Below are 8,214 nucleotides of genomic sequence, written 5' to 3'. Positions count from 1 at the left end.
GTTAAATAAGTAAAATCCACACACAAATTATGTAATCAGCCACATGTTAAAGAATATAAAGAGATTAGTTGTAAAACTGCCTTTGAAGAATTTTGGAAAACTTCCAACCAAATTCAAGTGATCTGGGGGTATCTCAGAGAGGTGGGGTTGTAAATGGCTTTCAGTTAGTAAGTGAAAGCTAACTAGTTGTAGTAAACCCTGTTTGGAGAAACAGAGCAGAAAGGAGTAGGTCGACCAGGCAAATCCAGGGGCAACAGCGTCTTCCAAGAGCAGGGCTAGCAGTGCCTTTGGAAGCCTTGACTGGAAGAGGGAATTATAACTTGTCAGGCTTGGCATGCGCCTTTCCTTCACCAAGTTCTCTGTATAGTAAGCAGAGGGCTCCAATGAACCTTAGTACGCTCTGATCATGCCCATCAAGCAACACTCCGATATAGCTTGTCTAGAGTCAGAGGATTTAGTGCCAGCAGAATATCTCTTCTACCTTTAAGTTCTTTTTATCAGGGGTGGGGAAAGAGGGTCTTCTGGTTTATATGTGTCCCTACCTGAAGCTTAGTTAATGGGACTCCTTTCTTGAAAAGTGGACTCACCCTTGACACAGGTTTCTGAGTCTACAGGGTTGAGAACTTAACCAAATGTCCCTTTTGAAGTACTCTTTACCAGTTGATTTTCCCAGTTATGTTAATTTTTGTTTCATTGCCAGTCTTCTTCACTGAAACAGTTTGGCCAAACCAACCAAGTGTTTCCTATTCAGTGAATAAGGGAAAGAGAAGAAACTACAGCAGAAGACATCAGGTTAGAAAGAAGGAAGAAGTTTCTGGCACATGGCTATGTCTGTATTCCTGGCAGTGCCAATACAGTGCCTTGCATAGAGATGATGCTCAATAAATAAACTCATTTGTTGACCTTATCTCAGGAGACATATCTAGTAAGAAGTTGCTATGGTTGAGGTCAAAGACGTTACTGTCTATGTGCTCTTCTAGGATTTTAATTGTTTCATGTCTCACATTTAGTCTTTAATCCATTTTGCATTTACTTTTGTGCATAGTGTAAGAAAGGGGTCCAGTGTCATTCTTCTGCATGTGGCTCCCCAGTTTTCCTAACACTATTTGTTGAAGAGACTGTTTTTTCCCCCATTGGATATTCTTTCCTGTTTTGTTGAAGTATAGTTGAAATGGGTTCATTTCTTGGCTTTCTGTTCTTCTCCTTTTGAAATGTGTGTCTATTCATGTGCCAGTACTGTAGTGTTTTGATTACTACGGCTTTGTAATACAAGTTGAAGTCAGGAATTGTGATGCCCCCAGGTTTGCTTTTCTTTTTCATGATTGCTTTGGCTATTTGAGGTCTTTTGTGGTTCTATACAAAGTTTGGGATTGTTTGTTCTAGCTCTGTGAAAAATGCTGTTAGTATTTTGTTAGGGGTTGCATTAAATGTGTAAATTTGGCAGGACACTTTAACAATATTCGTTCTTACATTCCATGAGCATGAAATGTCTTTCCATTTCTTTGTGTCTTCTTCAACTTCTTGCATCAATGTTTCAAAGTTTTCAGAGTACAAGTCTTTCCACTCTGGTTAAGTTTATTCCTAGGTATTTTATGGTTTTTGGTGCAATTGTAAATAGGATTGACTCTTTAATTTCTTTTTCTGCTGCTTCATTATTTGTGTATAGAAATGCAACAGATTTCTGTACATTGATTTTGTATCCTGTGAGTTTACCGAATTTGCATATCAGTTCTAGAAATTTTTTTGGGAGAGTCTTTTGGGTTTTCTATATTGAGTATTATGTTATCTGGAAATAGTGAAAGTTTGACTTCTTCCTTGCCAATTTGGTGCTTTTTATTTCTTTTTGTTGTCTGATTGCTATGGCTAGGACTTCCAGTACAATGTTAATTTTTTTATGTTAATTTTTGAGAAAGAGAGAGAGGCAGAGCATGAGCAGTGAAGGGAAGAGAAAGGGAGAGACAGAACTGGAAGTGGGCTCCAGGCTCTGTGCTGTCAGAACAGAGCCCAGTGCGGGTCTCAAACTCGTGAACTGTGAGATCGTGACCTGAGCTGAATTCAGAGGCTTAACTGACTGAGCCACCCAAGCCCCTCCAGTACTACCTTAAATAGTAGTGGTGATAGTGGACCTTCTTGTATTGTTCCCAACCTTAGGATGATATTTCCTGTGGGTTTTTTTGTGTATGGCCTTTATTAAACTTACTTTGTTGGAGGCTTTTATGATGCATGGAAGCTGTGCTTTGTCAAATGCTTTTTCTGCACCCATTGAAATGATCATATGTTTTTTTTTATTAATATGGTGCATCAGGTTGATTGATTTGTGAATATTGGACCACCCTCGCAACCTAGGAATAAGTCCCACTTGATTGTGGTGAATGATTCTTTTAATGTACTGTTGGATTGGGTTTGCTAGTATTTCAGTGAGAATTTTTGCGTCCATGTTCATCAGGGATATTGGCCTGTAGTTTTCTTTTTTAGTGAGACTTTATCTGGTTTTGGAATCAGGGTAATGCTGGTCTCATAGAATGAAATTGGAAGATTTCCTTTCTTTTCTATTTTTTGAAATAGTTTTAGAAGAATAGCTGTTAACTCTTCTTTAAATGTTTAGTAGAATTCACCTGTGAAGTCATCTGGCCCTGGACTTTTGTTTGTTGGAAGATTTTTGATTACCGATTCAATTTCTTTGCTGGTCATCAGTCTGTTCAAGTTATCTGTTTCTTTCTGTTACAGTTTGGCATTTTATGTCTTTCTAAGAACTAACTAACTGTAATTTAAGTAAAAAGTTTAAAAAATTATTTATTTTTCTTTAACCTGAATTGTGGGCATATTTCTAATATATACAGAAATATGCTTACAGTGTTAGTGGGACTCACTGGAGGTCTCTTTCTCTGGCTTCCGGGCTCATGGCAGGAGGGAACCAGAGCAGCATCTCTGAGTTCTTCCTCTGGGGACTCTCAGAGCGGCCGGAGCAGCAGCGCATCCTCTTCCTGCTTTTCCTGTGCATGTACGTGGTCACCGTGGCTGGGAACCTGCTCATTGTTCTGGCCATCGGCACTGACGCACGTCTTCACACGCCCATGTACTTCTTCCTCGCCAGCCTGTCCTGTGCTGACATCCTTTTCACCTCCACCACCGTGCCCGAGGCCCTGGTGAATATCCAGACCCAGACCAGGTCCATTTCCTACGCAGGATGCCTGGGTCAGCTCTACTTCTTCTTGACTTTTGGGGACATGGACATCTTTCTCCTGGCCACAATGGCCTATGACCGCTATGTGGCCATCTGCTACCCTCTCCACTACACGATGGTCACCCCTGCCCTCCAGTGCTGCACCTTCATGGGGACAGTCTGCCCCTGACCAGCCTTGTTGCCATGGCCTACACCTTCCTCATATTCTGCTTTTCCTTCTGCTCTACATCACCTCTGACTGGTTTGTGATCTGGGACCATGAAGAAAATATTTTTTTTCTCTGACATGCATTTGATGAGTCTCTTCCTTGCTCTTGGTGGAGTAATTGTTTTAGTCCTGATACTTATTATTTTCCTTTATTGAGATATAATGTATATACAGTAAACTGCACAAGTCAGTAAGTTCAGTAAACTTAGACAAAATGTATTAAGATATTACATATTATCATATCGTGATCATTCTAGTGAAGATACTGAATAATTTCATTATCCTAGAAAGTGCCTCATGCTCTTTTCTAGTCACCCCCCACCTTGAGGCAACTACTGATATGATTTCTATCACCATAGGTTAGATTTACTTGTTCATGAACTTCACAGAAATGGAATCATACAATATGTACATAAGATGCACTCTTTGCGGTTTGGTTCCTTTTGCTCAGGATAATGTTTTTAACTTTATCTACAATGATAGATGTGTCAGTAGCTTGTGCCTATTTTTACTGCTGAGTAGTGTTCAGTTGTATGGATTTATAGTGATAAACTCTTCTTACTCATTCTTCTATTGATTAATATTTAGCTTATGTCCAGTTTTCAGCAACTGTAAATAAAGCTGCTATGCACATTCTTCTTTCCTTTTCTTTTTCTTTCTCTGTCTCTCTCTCTCTCTTTCTTTCTTTCTATCTTTCTTTTTCTCTTTCTTTCACTGCTGTGCATGTTCTTATGCAAGGACTCTTGCGGATATGTTTTCATTCCTCCTTGATGTATATGGAAGAGGAGAAGTGCTGGGCCAAAGATAGAAGTATGTGTAACCGTCTTAGAGTTTTCCAATCTGGTTTAGTTTTCCAAAATGGTTCTATCAGTTTATGCTACCATTGGTAATGTTTGAGAGTTCCAGATGCTCCACATCCTCATCAACACTTGGCATTGTCAGTCTTTTACTTTTAGCCATTCTACCAGCCCTCTTATATCTTGACATCTTTTTGTTTGTCTGTATTGTCTCAGCTATCTTCAGAATCTTTTTTTCCCCTAAGAGAAACACCAGTGGTTCCCACCTTGCTGTCGGCTCCCTGGTCTAAGGGACAGCTCAGTAGAGGAGATCCAGTGGCCACTGTTTTGTACGCAGTGAAAATGTCCACGCCATACATTTTCATCTAAAGCCCCAGGAACAGGGCTCCTGGGTGGCCCAGTTGGTTAACTCATGGTTCATGAGCTTGAGTCCCATGTCAGACTCTGTGCTGACAGCTCAGAGCCTGGAGCCTGCTTCAGATTCTATGTCTCCCTCTCTCTCTGTACCTCCCCTGCTCACACCCTGTCCTCGGTCTCTCAAAAACAAATAAACATTAAAGTTTAAAGCCCCAGGAACAAAGGTGCAAAGGACTCTCTGGGGATAACTCTCAAGGCCAAGATCTCCTTTTCATGGGTTAATTGATGTGAACAAAGAATGCAAGATCAGGAAGGAAGAGAAAAAGCAAAACTAATAAAATGAGTAAATTAATAATAATAATAATAATAATAATAGCAGCTACTCCTTTTAGAATACATACTTACCATCACACTTCTGCTTAAATGTATTGTCATTTAATAATCCCAATAGTTCCATAAATTTGGGCATTGTTATATTTGCTTCATAGATGACAAAACTGGGGCTGAGACATAAATTGCCATATGTCACACAGCTTGTAAGTTGAAGATCCAGGATTTGTACCAGGTCTTTTGACTCTCAGGGTGTAGCCCTCTCACCCTTGTTTCCCAGAGACTTTCTTCTGAGAATTAGCATTCAAATTTCCTAGAGCCCCCACTGGTTATCTGGCTAGTGAGAGAAATACATGACCCACTAATATCCTGCATATGAAGTGGGTTTCTTCACCTGACCTATGGAAATCTCACCAGTTCCATCTAAGCTAAAACAATTCCCAGAGAAGTCCTTCTCCAGTTCAGCTTTCTTGCTTTAAATAAACTGACCAGTCCTCAGAGCAGGGTCCCTGAGATTCTGGACTTAGCTAGGGTGGGAGAAGTAAGTGGAAACACCAGGATAAAGATGAAAGTGAGAATATCAACTTAGTGTTCACCCTATGTCTATTCTGCATTTATAACAGGGCTAGGATTTACCTTTGGGGAAATTCCTTTACCCCATGTATGTGATCTTGGTTTAGGGCAGTAAACCCAGATGTCCTGACTTTGCGACATATTAAATAGAAGGGATAATTGGAAGATACTTCCATGTGGCCTTTTCTTTTCCTACTTAGTCCCTGGGATTTTGACTCTTATACAAGAATAGAAGAGAACTGAAGGAAGGCTCCATTCATTCTAGTGGTGGGGCCCAGAAGAGATACTCAAGGACTTCATGTTATCAAGAACCCCTTAGGCTCCCTGAGTCCTATCTCTGCAAAGATGGCTCTTTCATCATCTCTTTGGTACTGTGTTCTCCCCCATATCTTTCCAATAATTTTTTTCCTCTGAATAAGTAAGCTTATGTTGTTTGCAGTTAAAGAATCTGTGTCAGGGACAGTCGAGCCCACCATGTGTTCCCTTACATTTCCCAGTGTCCCCTACACTCAGGTTCAGGTTGTGAGCAGAAGTGTTGTGTCACTTCTGGTCTAAGTTAAAAGCCTATGTACCTCCTCGATTCCCCTCTTCCCTGCTGCAGTGACCTCAGAGGTGTTGGGTTCTCAGTTCGAGATAATAAAGCCTCTGTCATCTTGGGTCCTTCAGGAGAGCTCCACATATGTACCTATGCCATGATTGAGAAATTACCTTTGTTGCGCTAATCCCTGAGGTTTTGAAGATACTTGTTACCTCAGCATAGCCGACCTTATCCTTACTAAAAAGAACACAAATTGGTAGGAACAAAATGTGACATATTCATTGCTGTGGCTTCTGACACACATTCACAAAAGAACATTTGTCTTTGTCTCAATTTCTTCCAGTTCTCCAGAAAAAGTTATCACTTCCACTGGAAAGGTCTATATCATCAGATCCAATATTATATTTTTTCAGTTTACTTCTGAGTTTTATGTTTGCTTTTGTGGTAAGCTCTGTGCAGTAAGGTGCATCCATCATATTTTCTGTGGTATCACAGCGTACTTCACGTAGAGCATGGAACAATGAATATTTATAGAATGAATACAGTTTCCCAGATTTCTCAGGGAGTTATGGCGCTGTTTTTCAGGATCTGATGAACTGTAGTGATACTATCTGGAGTTTGTTGTGGTCTAAGTAGCACCGGTTTCCATGACATGGATTATGGGAGAGAGTCTTACCATCTTAGGGTTTGGTCTGGGCTTCGCTAGATGCTTTCTTAGTGGGCATTTTTGCTGCTAATTTAAAAGAGTGTACTCTCTAGGCACAATAATGGAATTTCTTTTATTATTTTAATTGTTCACTGACTTATTTTACCTGAACAGTGACATGTTCTGCATATTGATTAAGAGGTTTTTAAAGCATTTCAGGTTATCTGCTTCTGTTCCAATTATTTTAGGGCCATAGCTTCTAAACATGGTTGATTCTGAAAAGAGAGGAGCTTAGGAAGATGGCGGGGTAGGAGGACCATGGGCTCACACCGTGCCAGGCTTACACCTGGGTATCCTTCACATCCAAGCAGTAAGCCAGAAAGCAGCCCAGACCCGCAGGACAAACTCCGCAACTAAATATAGGGAAGAAGCTGCATCTGAAAGATTAGGAACGTCGGAAGGCAGAGGGAGGCTGCTGGCGGGAGGGAGGGAGATTCGTGCAGGGAGAGGGCAGAGAAACAGGCCCTCACACGAGGGAGCTCCCACGAGGAGGACTAATCCCCATACCATTTGGCTTTAAAAACCAGAGGGGCTGAATTCCATGCGTTTGTAAAACTAGTGGAACTTGGAGCCTGGAACTGTAAGTCAGGTGACTCGCACTGGTGGAGCCGGGAGGGTAAACGACAGCGGTGTCACCACCGTCACAGAGAGCAGCCTGCTCGGAGACGCAACAGAAAAACGGCAGTTTACACAATGCTGGGGCAAACGGGAGCCAGATCTGTTCATACGGACTTCGGATTTCAGAGCGTGTGGGCGAATTTCTTTGGAAATGAGAGAGCAGTCAGGCGCTATTTCCCCCCCCCCCCCCCCCCCCCCCCCCCCCACAACATAAACACAGAACCACCTGCAGGAGGTGGTGATGCCCAGACACTTCTAGCCTCGGCCCAGGGATCAGGGCAAATTTTGTTAAAAGGTCTGCCGTCGTCCATGGCCACGAGCTTCCTGTGGATGGTGGCCCGCGCCCTCCCACGCTGAGGGACACCTGGCCTGTGGACCTGATTTCGGACTGCGCCTTGGATGCCTGGGAGAAGTCTCCCAGTGTTCCCCGCGCTGAGGCTGCCATCTGGCGGCAGGGGCGCAGGCGGTGCCTTACCCAGACGGGTTCGGAGAGAAGGGGATGGGCTCCAGGTGATGGCGGTGATCTCTGACTTGATGTCCTCACTCTAGAGCCTGGAGTTGGCCTGCTGCGTGTGACGCTTTGAAGAATGCCCTCCTGAGTTGTGCAATTCCCTGATTACCGAAGCTGCGCTTTCACAAGTTCATTGACCATTGGATGTCTTGTGTGATTTCCAAGTCCTTGTCCACTTTTTTGTTGAGTTAATTTGTAGAAATTCCTTAGTTACTTAGTTAGTTGTGTATATATGTATATACATGTATATATATATTGCACAGTCTGTAGCTTTCTTTTTATTCTCTCATCCGTATCTTCTAATGAACAGAAGTTCTTCATTTTAATGCAATCAAGTTGCTCAGTGTTTTCCCTTTATAATTGATGTTTTTGTCTTATTTAAGACAGTTTTCT

General features: G+C 42.0%; 1 pseudogene; it reads left to right on the top strand.

The window, feature by feature from the left end:
- Positions 1-2,900: 2,900 nt before the first annotated feature.
- Positions 2,901-3,433, top strand: LOC120245883 (annotated as a pseudogene).
- Positions 3,434-8,214: the final 4,781 nt, after the last annotated feature.

Source organism: Hyaena hyaena, unplaced genomic scaffold, assembly GCF_003009895.1.
Source record: "Hyaena hyaena isolate Hyena2069 unplaced genomic scaffold, ASM300989v1 scaffold_10, whole genome shotgun sequence".
Classification (NCBI taxonomy): Eukaryota; Metazoa; Chordata; class Mammalia; order Carnivora; family Hyaenidae; genus Hyaena; species Hyaena hyaena.
Note: the sequence above shows the minus strand (reverse complement) of the source record. Positions and strands in the feature narration are given on the sequence as shown.